Source organism: Elephas maximus, chromosome 25 (assembly GCF_024166365.1).
Source record: "Elephas maximus indicus isolate mEleMax1 chromosome 25, mEleMax1 primary haplotype, whole genome shotgun sequence".
Lineage (NCBI taxonomy): Eukaryota > Metazoa > Chordata > Mammalia > Proboscidea > Elephantidae > Elephas > Elephas maximus.
The window spans coordinates 10,494,573-10,506,642 of NC_064843.1; positions in this window are offsets into that span (position 1 = coordinate 10,494,573).

A 12,070-nucleotide genomic window follows, 5' to 3' on the forward strand; every position below is an offset into this window, starting at 1 on the left:
AATCTGTTAGAAGAGGTAAGTATGGACACTGCATAGAGATAAAAGGGTCAATTCATCAGTAAGATTTAATAATCATAAATATGTATGCATCCAACATTGGAGCACCTAAATATATAAAGCAAACACTGATAGAATTGAAGGGAGACGTAGATAACACTACAATAATAGTTGGAGACTTCACTACATCACTTTCGATATTGGACAGAACATCTAGAAAGAAGATTAACAAGGAAACAGAGGACTTGAATGATGCTATTAGTCAACTAGAATTAACAGACATATATAGAACACTCCAGCCAGCAATAGAACAATATACATTATACTCCAGTGCACATGGATCATTCTCCAGGATAGACCTCACATTAGGACACAAAGCAAGTCTCAATGAAATTAAAAAGATTTAACTCATGTAAAGCATTTTGTCTGACCACAATGGAGTGAAGCTAGAAATCAATAACAGGAAAAAAAAAAAAACCCTGGAAAATACACAAAGGTATGCAAGACCAATGACTTCTTCATTGCAAATACCTTTTTTCACCAACGTAAGTGGCGACTATACATGTGGGCCTTGCCAGATGGAATACACAAGAATCATATCGACTACATCTGTGAAAAGAGACGATGGAAAAGCTCAATATCATCAGTCAGAACAAGGCCAGGGACCGACTGTGGAACAGACCATCAATTACTCATATGCAAGTTCAAGTTGAAACTGAAGAAAATTAGAACAAGTCCACGAGAGCCGAAGTACAACCTTTAGTATATCCCACCTGAACTTAGAGACCATCTCAAGAATAGATTTGACACGTTGAAAACTGATGACCAAAGACCAGAGCAGTTGCGGAATGACATCAAGCACATCAGCCATGAAGAAAGCAAGAGTTCATTAAAAAGAGAGGAGAAAGAAAAGATCAAAATGGATGTCAGACGAGACTCTGAAACTTGCTCTTCAACTTCGAGAGTAGCTAAAGCAAAAGAAAGAAATGACGAAATAGAAGAACTGAACAGAAGATTTCAAAGGCTGGCTCGAGAAGACAAAGTAAGGTATCAAAATAATATGTGCAAAGAGCTGGAGATAGCAAACCAAATGGGAAGAGCATGCTCGGTGTTTCTCAAGCTGAAAGAACTGAAGAAAAAATTCAAGCCTCAATTTGCAATAGTGAAGGATTCCAATGGGGAAAATATTAAATGATGCAGGAAGCATCAAAAGAAGATGGAAAGAATACACACAGTCATTATACCAAAAAGAATTGGTCAATGTTCAACCATTTCAAGAGGCAGCATACGATCAGGAACCTACGGTACTGAAGGAAGAAGTCCAAGCTACGCTGAAGACATTGGTGAAAAACAAGGCTCCAGGAACCGAAGGAATACCATTTGAGATGTTTCAACAAATGAATGCAGCACTAGAAGTGCTCACTCATCTATGCCAGGAGATTTGGACGACAGCTTCCTGGCCAACTGACTGGAAGAAATTCGTATTTATGCCTATTCCAAAGAAAGGTGATCCACCCGAGTGAGGAAATTATCAAACAATGTCATTAATATCACATGCAAGTAAAATTTTGCTGAAGATCCTTCAAAAGTTACTGCAGCAGTATATTGATGGGGGAACTGCCAGAAATTCAGGTCAGATTCAGAAGAGGATGTGGAACCAGGGATATCATTGCTGATGTCAGATGGATCCTGGCTGAAAGCAGAGAATACCAGAAAGATGTTTACCTGTGCTTTATTGACTATGCGAAGGCATTCGACTGTGTGGATCATAACGAATTATGGATAACATTGGGACGAATGGGAATTGCAGCACACTTAACTGTGTTCATGAAGAATCTGTACATAGACCAAGAGGCAGTTGTTCGAACAGAACAAAAGGATACTGCATGGTTTAAAGTCAGGAAAGGTGTGTATCGGGGTTGTATCCTTTTGCCATACCTGTTCAATCTGTATGTTCAGCAGATAATCTGAAAGGTGGGACTGTATGAAGAAGAACAGTGCATCAGGATTGGAGGAATACTCATTAACAACCTGAGCTATGCAGATGACAAAACCTTGCTTGCTGAAAGTGAAGAGAACTTGAAGCACTTACTGATGAAGATCGAAAACCATAGCCTTCAGTATGGATTAGACCTCAACATAAAGAAAACAAAAATTCTCACAAGTGGACCAATAAGTAACATCATGATAAATGGAGAAGGGCATCATGCTTGGTAAAGTAGAGGTCAGTGAAAAAGAGAAAGACCCTCAATGAGGTGGATTGACACAGTGGCTTTAACAATTGGTTCAGGCATGGCAGTGATTGTGAGGATGGTGCAAGAGTGGGCAGTACTTTGCCCTGTTGTACATAGGGTCGCAATGACTATATATGTATAGTTGTTAGGTGCCGTCAAGTCGGTTCCGACTCAGCGACCCTATGCACGACAGAATGAAACACTGCCCGGTCCTGCGCCATCCTTACAATTGTTGTTATGCTTGAGCTCATTGTTGCAGCCCCTGTGTCAATGCACCTCGTTGAGGGTCTTCCTCTTTTCTGCTGACCCTGTACTCTGCCAAGCATGATATCCATCTCCAGGGACTGATCCCTCCTGACAACATGTCCAAAGTATGTAAGATGCAGTCTCGCTATCCTTGCCTCTAAGGAGCATTCTGGCCGCACTTCTTCCAAGAAGGTTTGTTCATTCTTTTGGCAGTCCATGGTATATTCAATATTCTTTGCCAACACCACAATTCAAAGGCGTCAACTCTTCTTCGGTTTTCCTTATTCACTGTCCACCTTTCACATGCATATGATGAGATTGAAAATACCATGGCTTGGGTCAGGCGCACCTTAGTCTTCAGGGTGACATCTTTGCTCTTCAACACTTTGAAGAGGTCCTTTGCAGCAGATTTACCCAATGCAATGCGTCTTTTGATTTCTTGACTGCTGCTTCCATGGCTGTTGATTGTGGATCCAAGTAAAATGAAATCCTTGACAACTTCAATCTTTTCTCCATTTATCAGGATGTTGCTCACTGGTCCAGCTGTGAGGATTTTTGTTTTCTTTATGTTGCGGTTCAGTCCATACTGAAGGCTGTGGTCTTTGATCTTCATTAGTAAGTGCTTCAGGGTCTCTTCACTTTCAGCAAGCAAGGTTGTGTCATCTGCATGTTGCAGGCTGTTAATGAGTCTTCCTCCAATCCTCATGCCCCGTTCTTCTTCATATAGTCCAGCCTCTCGGATTATTTGTTCAGCATACAGATTGAATAGGTATGGTGAAAGAATACAACCCTGACGCACACCTTTCCTGACTTTAAACCAATCTGTATCCCCTTGTTCTGTCCGAACAACTGCCTCTCGATCTATGTAAATGTTCCTCATGAGCACAATTAAGTGTTCTGGAATTCCCATTCTTCGCAATGTTATCCATAGTTTGTTATGATCCACACAGTCAAATGGCTTTGCATAGTCAATAAAACACAGGTAAACATCCCTCTGGTATTCTCTGCTTTCAGCCAGGACCCATCTGACATCAGCAATGATATCCCTGGTTCCACATCCTCTTCTGAAACTGGCCTGAATTTCTGGCAGTTCCCTGTTGATATACTGCTACAGCCGTTTTTGAATGATCTTCAGCAAAATTTAGCTTGCGTGTGGTATTAATGATATTGTTCTATAATTTCCACATTCGGTTGGATCACCTTTCTTGGGAATAGGCATAAATATGGATCTCTTCCAGTCATTTGGCCAGGAAGCTGTCTTCCATATGTCTTAGCATAGATGAGTGAGCACCTCCAGCGTTGCATCCGTTTGCTGAAACATCTCAATTGATATTCCATCAATTCCTGGAGCCTTGTTTTTCGCCAGTGCCTTCAGAGCAGCTTGGACTTCTTCCTTCAATACCATTGGTTCCTGATCATATGCCACCTCTTGAAATGGTTGAACATCGACTAATTCTTTTTTGTATAATGACTCTGTGTATTCCTTCCATCTTCTTTTGATGTTTCCTGGGTTATTTAATATTTTCCCCATAGAATCTTTCACTATTGCCACTCGAGGCTTGAATTTTTTCTTCAGTTCTTTCAGCTTGAGAAACACTGAGCGTGTTCTTCCCTTTTGGTTTTCCATCTCCAGCTTTTTGCACATGTCATTATAATACTCTACTTTGTCTTCTCGAGACGCCCTTTGAAATCTCCTGTTCTGTTCTTTTACTTTATCAATTCTTCCTTTTGCTTTAGCTGCTCGATGCTGAAGAACAAGTTTCAGAGTCTCCTCTGACATCCATCTTGGTCTTTCTTTCCTGTCTTTGCTGTGACCTCTTGCTTTCTTCATGTATGATGTGCTTGATGTCATTCCACAACTCGTCTCTTCTTCAGTCACTAGTGTTCAATGCGTCAAATCTATTCTTCAGATGGTCTCTAAATTCAGGTGGGATATACTCAAGGTCATATTTTGGCTCTAGTGGACTTGCTCCGATTTTCTTCAGTTTCAGCTTGAACTTGCATATGAGCAATTGATGGCCTGTTCCACAGTTGGCCCCTGGCCTTGTTCTGACTGATGATATTGAGCTTTTCCAGCGTCTCTTCCCACAGATGTAGTCAATTTGATTTCTGTGTGTTCCATCTGGCGAGGTCCATGTGTATAAAAGTAAAATAGTCGCCATTTAAGTCGGTGAAAGAAGGTTTTTGCAATGAAGAAGTCGTTGGTCTTGCAAAACTCTATCATCCAATCTCTGGCATTTTTTCTGTCACCAAGGCTATATTTTCCAACCACTGATCCTTCTTCTTTGTTTCCAGCATTCACATTCCAATTCTCAGTAATTATCAATGTGTCTTGATTGCATGTTCGATCAATTTCAGACTGCAGCAACTGATAAAAATCTATTTCTTCATCTTTGGCCCTAGTGGTTGGTGTGTAAATTTCAATAATAGTCATATTAACTCGTCTTCCTTGTAAAACCAAAAAAACCAAACCCAGTGCCATCGAGTTGATTCCTACTCATAGCGACCCTGTAGGGCACAATAGAACTGCCCCATAGAGTTTCCAAGGAACGCCTGGCGGGTTTGAACTGCCATCCCTTTGGTTAGGAGCCGTAACACTTAACCACTATGCCCCCAGGGTTTCCTCTTCCTTGTAGGCATATGGATATTATCTTATCACTGATAGCGTTGTACTTCTGGACAGGTCTTGAAGTGTTCTTTTTGACGACGAATGCAATACCATTCCTCTTCGAATTGTCATTCCCAGCATAGTAGACTATATGATTGTCCAATTCAAAATGGCCAATACCAGTCCATTTCAGCTCACTAATGCCAAGGATATCGATGTTTATGGGTTCCATTTCATTTTTGACGATTTCCAATTTTCCTAGATTCATACTTCGTACATTCTGGGTTCCAATTATTAATGGATGTTTGCAGCTGTTTCTTCTCATTTTGAGTCATGCCACATCAGCAAATGAAGGTCCCGAAAGCTTTACTCCACCCACGTCATTAAGGTTGACTCCACTTTGAGGAGGCAGCTCTTCCCCAGTCATCTTTTGAGTGCCTTCCACACTGGGGGGCTCCTCTTCCTGCACTATATCAGGCAATGTTCCGTTGCTTTTCATAAGGTTTTCACTGGCTAATGCTTTTCAGAAGTAGACTGCCAGGTCCTTCTTCCTAGTCTTAGTCTGGAAGCTCAGCTGAAACCTGGCCTCCATGAATGACCCTGCTGGTATCTGAATACCGGTCGCATAGCTTCCAGCATCACAGCAACATGCAAGCCCCCACAGTACGACAAACTGACAGACACATGGGAAATGTATATATATACACACATATATATTTGTATAAGTATACATAAGTATATATGTGTGTACATATATGTATGTATGTGTGTATATATATGTACACACACACACACTATAAGTCCTGGTGACACAGTGGTTAAAGCATTTGGCTGCTAACTGAAAGGTCAGTGGTTGGAAGCCACCAGCCACTATGCAGAAGAAAGATGCGACAGTCAGCTTCCATAAATATTACAGCCTTGGAAACCCAAGGGGCAGTTTTACTCTGTCCTATAGGGCCACTATGAGTCGGGATTGACTCAACAGCAACAGGTTTGGTTTTTTTTTTGTTATATTCATGTATAATTTCTTTGTGCTCCTTTGTAACCCTTCTCTCCTTCACCCAACCCTAGCCCCAGGCAAACTCTGATCTGTTTCCTGGTACTATAGGTTATTTCAATTGTCCAGAATATATTTTGTGAATAGAAACATATAGACTATACTAGATTATACTCAGTTTTTTCTGACTTTTACTCAACCAAAGTATTTGAGATTTATTCATAATAATATATCAATAGTTGGTTTCTTTTATTGCTAAGTAGTTGTCCATTGGATGTGCAACAACTTATTTATCAATCTACATGTCGATGAACATTGTTTTCTCTATTCTTCTGTTTTTAATCATAAATTTCCTCTTTATTATTTCTTTTCTTCCACTCACTTTTTTCAAGTTTAATACGCTCTTTTTTTTTGTTGTTTTAGTTTCTTAGAATGTAATCTTTGATTATATATTTCCTTGATCCATAAGTTATTTAGAAGTGTGTTGTTTAATTTCCAAATATTTGCAGATTTTTTCAAGTATCTTTCTGTGAATTGATTTCTAGTTTATGTTCATTATGGTCAGAGAACATACATTGCATAATTTCAATTCTTTAAAATGTGTGAATTTTTTATGGTCTAGGATATTGGGTTAGGATATAGTCTATTTTGGTGAATGTTCCTTGTGCACTTGAAAAGACTAAATATTCTGTCGCTGTTGTCTGAAACGGTCAGTAAATGTCAACTAGCTCAAGTCAATAGTGTTGTTAAGGTCTGGTATATCTTTGCTGATTTTCTGTGTACCCATTCCATTCCTTACTGAGAAAGAAGTGTTGAAGCCTCCAAATATAATTGTGGATTTATGTATTTCTCCTTTCAGCTCTACCGGTTTTTGTCTTGTGTATTTTGGGGCTGTCAGTAGGATGATACACATTTAGGATTGTTCTTGGTGAATTAACTCTTCTACTGTTATGTAACGACCCTATTTATACCTGGGTATTTTCTTTGTTCAGAAGTCTTCTTTGTCTGATATTAATATGGCCTCTTGTGCTTTGTTTTGATTAGTGTTTGCTTGGTATATCATTTCCCATCCTTTTATGTTCAGTCCATCTATATCAGAGGTCAGCAAACTTTTTCTGTAAAGATCTAGAAAAAAAATTTTAGGCTTTGTGGGTCACATATGGTCTCTGTCTCCCCCGCTCTCTCCTTCTCCTCCTTCATCCTTTAAAAGTGTAAAATCCATTTCTTTATCTTTGGTTTCCAGTAGTTTGATTATGGTGCTTCTGGGTTTAGTCTTCTTTGAGTTTATCTTGTTTGGGGTTCTCTGAGCTTCTTAAACCTGTAATTTTATGTCTTTACCAAATTTTAGAAGGTTCAGCCATTATCTTTCAAATGCGTTTTGCTTTTCGGCATCGATCTCTTTCTCTTCTCCTTTAGGAAATGCGATGATAAGAGTGTTGGACTGTCCAATATTGTTCCACAAGTCCTTGAGGCTCTCATTTGATGACATCCTTTTTTCTCTCAGTTCTTCGGATTGGATAATTTTGATCTACAAGTTTACTAGCTTTTTCCCCTGTCATAGTCATTCTGCTATTGAACCTATCCAGTGAAATTTTTATTTCAGATACTTTATTTCTCAGTTCTACATTCTGATGTGATTACTTTTAAAATAAGATTTCTGTGTTGGAATAATTCTACATTTACACAAAAGTGGAAAAGATAATAGTTTCCATATACCCCCTCACCCAATTTCCCCTAATGTTAACATCTTAACATCACCATGTAATTGAAAAGATTCCTTCCCCCCCCCCACCCCCGCCGGATAATACTCGCTTTGGGATCCCAGCTCAGATATCACTTCCTCAAGGAAAGGTTTTTCCCACTGACCCCTCCCCAGGTGAGGGAAGACCTCTCTTTAAAATGTCCTCGTTGCGCTGGGCACCTTAATTCCTGGTGGCTGTCACAGCCCGTGCCACCTTTCTTTGTGTGCTAATTTGATGAGTGCCTGTCTCCCCTACTAGACTGTGGACACGGTGGGAGTCGGGGTCGCCTGTGTTCCTCTTTGCCTCCCCAGCATATGCCCGGCACAGTCAGTGCCCAGTGACTGTTAAATGAAAAAGCATAGGCGCACACCAGTTGCTGGGGATACGGAAGCCCAGATGAGACCTGCGGAGGCTCCTGAGGCCCCATGCCAGCTGCACCACCCCAGGACTGTCCCTTCTGACTGTAACTGCATCCAGGGACTGTTTATTTATAGCCCGTTTCTTACCCAGAGCCCTGGGGAGGAAACACGACTGTGTTGTCTGGGTCTCCCAACCTCCTGATCCTGTTTGTGTCTCAGGGTCTGTTCCTCACTCCTCCTCCCCTCAGGAGTGTGCCTCTGGTGAAGAATGTGGAAGCTTCTGGCAAGCACTGGGGGTACTACCCAGATGGGGAAACGGGGCCAGCTGCTGCAGATGGTCACCCACACCAGGAAGGAGCCCATGTAGGTGACCTCCTTGCTTGCGGGCTGGACTCAGTGTAGAACAAGGGGAGGTGCTGCCTTGGTGCGGCGGCACGTCTATGAGTCCATCAGTGCCCCCTCCCGTGGAGCAGGAGGGTCACTGGCAGGCCCAGGCTCTGGGCTGTGGAGGCCAAAGGGTCTGGATGGGAGCCAGGTCCTGCCGATCCCGGAGCAGCACATAGCACCATCCTGCACCCAGTCACAGGAGGCAGGATGGAAGGGTCACAAGACCCACCCATTTCATAGAGGAGGATGCTGAGGCCTGGAGCTGAGATCCCTGGGTTGGCAGGTGACACCATCCCCTCCCCCACCCTTCTATGGTCCTCCCTCTCCATCCACTGACACATGCTGGCTGGTCGGTGGTCTGCCAATGCCTGGCCCTAGGCCTGGGGCTGTGGGGAGGGGCTCCAAGGGCAGAGGGCTCAGAACAAGACACAGAAAGTACCCGTGGGCTCCCCAGCTTGAACCCCTCCTACCCTCCCCTCCCCTACACAGCCATATTAGCTGTGTGACCTTGTCCTTGCATCTGCTAAATGGGAAAAAAATGCCAGCACTGCACGTGGCCAAACACTTAGAACTGTTAGCCATTCTAGTGGTCAATACCAATATTCCAGCAGAGATGATCGTTTACGGATGCCTGCGGATCCTTACAGGCACACAGGCCTCATGGGGCATGGGTGCACGGCTCCCTCCCAACCCCTACAGGGCCACTCTGGGCACTCTCACGGGCATGGGGTGGAATTGGCTTTGCTGGCTGCTGGGTTCCTGAGCCACCAGACAGTCCCATAGGAGGTCAGCTCTTCAGGGGGTGTATTCAGGGAGAGCTTAATAAATGTTTTGGCCAAGGAAGCTGGCTTCAGGCCTGCACACCTGCGATGCCATAGAAATTCGAGTTTCAGGCATTAAAGCAGTGGTCTCTAATGTGAAGTTAGCAGTGATTTCCCTGGCTCCTCCTAAACTGGCTTAGAAGGGGGAGGTGGGCAGGAGCCCAGGACATTTTTCTCTTTACACAGCCAGTAGGACCCACTGGTTTCCGCTGGACTGTTCTGTGTTAACAGGGAATGTAAACAAAGGCTTCTGAGCTCCTAAGTATTTGGGTTTTTGTTTTTGGAATGCTCCCTGGTCTGATCCCCAAAGCCCTGAGGACCACCGCAGGGACTGAGGTGAAAATGGCTCTTCAGCTGGACGTGGGTAATGACAGTCGTCCCCTGAGGGAGTGCTGGCTTCTCTGGGTGCCCCCCCCCCCCGCAGATGCAACCCTGCTCCCCACCCTGCCCCCAGATAGGGCTGGCTGGACTTCACCCCTGGGTCAGGGAAGAGAGCACCCCCAGGCCGGCAGTGGGGAGGCCAGGCCTGGGCTTTAGGGGCTAGCCTGGTACAGAGGGCTTAGAGGCACCCCTTCTTGTCCCAAGCCCCCCACACAGGCATATGGACCTGCTCCTGCCTAGCCAGCTTTCACCAAGTGCCACTGGGTGCAGAGGGCTAGGCCTGCACGCAGGGCTAAGAGCTGTGTGAGGGTGTGAGGCTAGGCCTGCATGGGGGTGCAGGGCTGGGCCTGCATCGGGGTACGGGGCTAAGAGAGCCTGGGTTGGGGTGCAGAGTGGAGCCTATGTCAGCTGTGGGACTCAGCAAGGCCCCGACCCCCATCAGGAGCTTTTTGGAGGACGGTATCACCCGCGTCTCAGGGCAGGTACTCTTCCAGGGCCCTTTAGCTGCATTATCTTGTTGGAGGTACCTCTTCCGGGGTGCTGCTGATGGCCCCCTTTCCCCCAGCCCACTCCCAGGGGTCGCAGGATGTGGACTGCCTGTACTTCTTCTGCAACGCCACACTTGGGCTGCAGTAGCTGAGGCCCTGCGGCCGAGTGGTGGGTGCTCCAGGGGTGGTGACCCAGGGGGCTGCAGCCGGGACCAGGAGCTCCTGGTCTGCAACTACCAAGTCAGTCCCCAGAGCCTGGGGTTCCTCATGGGATATGGGTAAGCTCCCCGGCCCTGAGACTGGCACCTGGTGCCCTTGGGCTTTGGCACCTTCAGACCCAATTGCACCTCTGCTCCTAGAACTGCCCAAGAGTGGGGTTTGTCACCGAGGCACTCTGACAGTCCCAGTCCAGGGCTCCCTCCACTGTTTGCTGAGCCCTGTCAGCCAGGAGACTGCCCACTGGCTCCCAGAGTGAAGACCAAGAAGTCTGCCCTTCTTCCCCAAAAGGGTGTACCTTTCTCTCATCCCTATTCCTGCCTGCAGGGCCCAGGTAGGTGCCAACCTGCCCTCTAGCCTCAGGTGGGTCCTGGGATTGCCAGGAGGTAACTGAGGTGGTGCTGGCCGAAGCCTCTGGCCAGGCCTGGTGGGCAGTGAGACACAGCCCCCTCTCCTTGCCCCACCAGGGCTACTCTGGGAATGGGTGGCTGGAGGGGCCTTGATGCCACCGCCCCCTGCCCTCCCCAGCATTGTGGGGCTGGACGTGTCAGTGGTGATGGTAGTGGTCAAGGTCATCAGGGTACACTCCCACGGCACCTCATGCTCCATCGTGTACATCGAGCTGCCCGCCATAGACCACGGGCTGGCTCTCTGCGTGGGCCTCTTTCAGGTGCTCCAGCTGGGTGCGCCAGATCTGGAGCAGCAGCTATTCAGGAATTCCTGTACTCACCAGAGACCAAAATCAAGCAGACCGGCACCCACCCCCCTGCCCCCTGCCACCAGCCACCCCCTGACCCTGTTGCCAGGGCTCCAGCACCGCGGGGGAAGCAGCCACCGCATCCTAAAGCCCTTTGGCCCTGGTGGAAACTGGGCCTTTGGCTCACCCTTCACCCCCAGCTACTGGCAACTAGGCTGGGCGGGAGCCACGGCTGGTCCCCAGCTGGTCCGTGCCCTGAGGCTGCCTTTGTGCCCACACAAGGGACATTCAGTTCCTCCCTGCTCCTTGACCCTGCCTCCTGCACCCACGGGACATGGCCCCCTGGCAGGGGGAGGGGACAGTGCCAGCTGCCTCAGAAGGAGCCAGACCACATCACTGACCTTGGCTGCCCAGAGTCTCAGAGGGACACTGGCGAGAGCTACCAAGCCCAAAGCTGTTAAGGCGCCTGATGACCTGTGCAAGTTCCTGATGCCCTGGCTGCTGCTGCAGGTGGTGGGGTCACAGGATCGCGGCCTGGTGACTGCTACCACATTAGTAAGGTGCCAGGCAGGAGTTTCCTGGACAGGGGGGCCCCAGTGCAGGGGTCTCAGGGCTGGCTCTTGCCCTTCCAAGCCGTGCACACAGCAGGCAGTTAATAAATATTTGCTTGGGGCGAAGCGCAGGCAGAGTTCTCTTGATTTCTGGGGACTGCTGGGCCGGGGTGAGGCGGTTGTGGGGCACAGGGCGCATCCCTGGACATGTTCCTGCAGTATCAGCAGCTGTGCCCCTCCCAGAAGTTCTAGCAGAAGGGCAGCTGAGCCTCCCCAGGCTGCCAAGCCTCCCCGGACAGCCCCCTGGGACAGAGGACAGGAGGGGTAGTGCAGGGACAGAGGTACA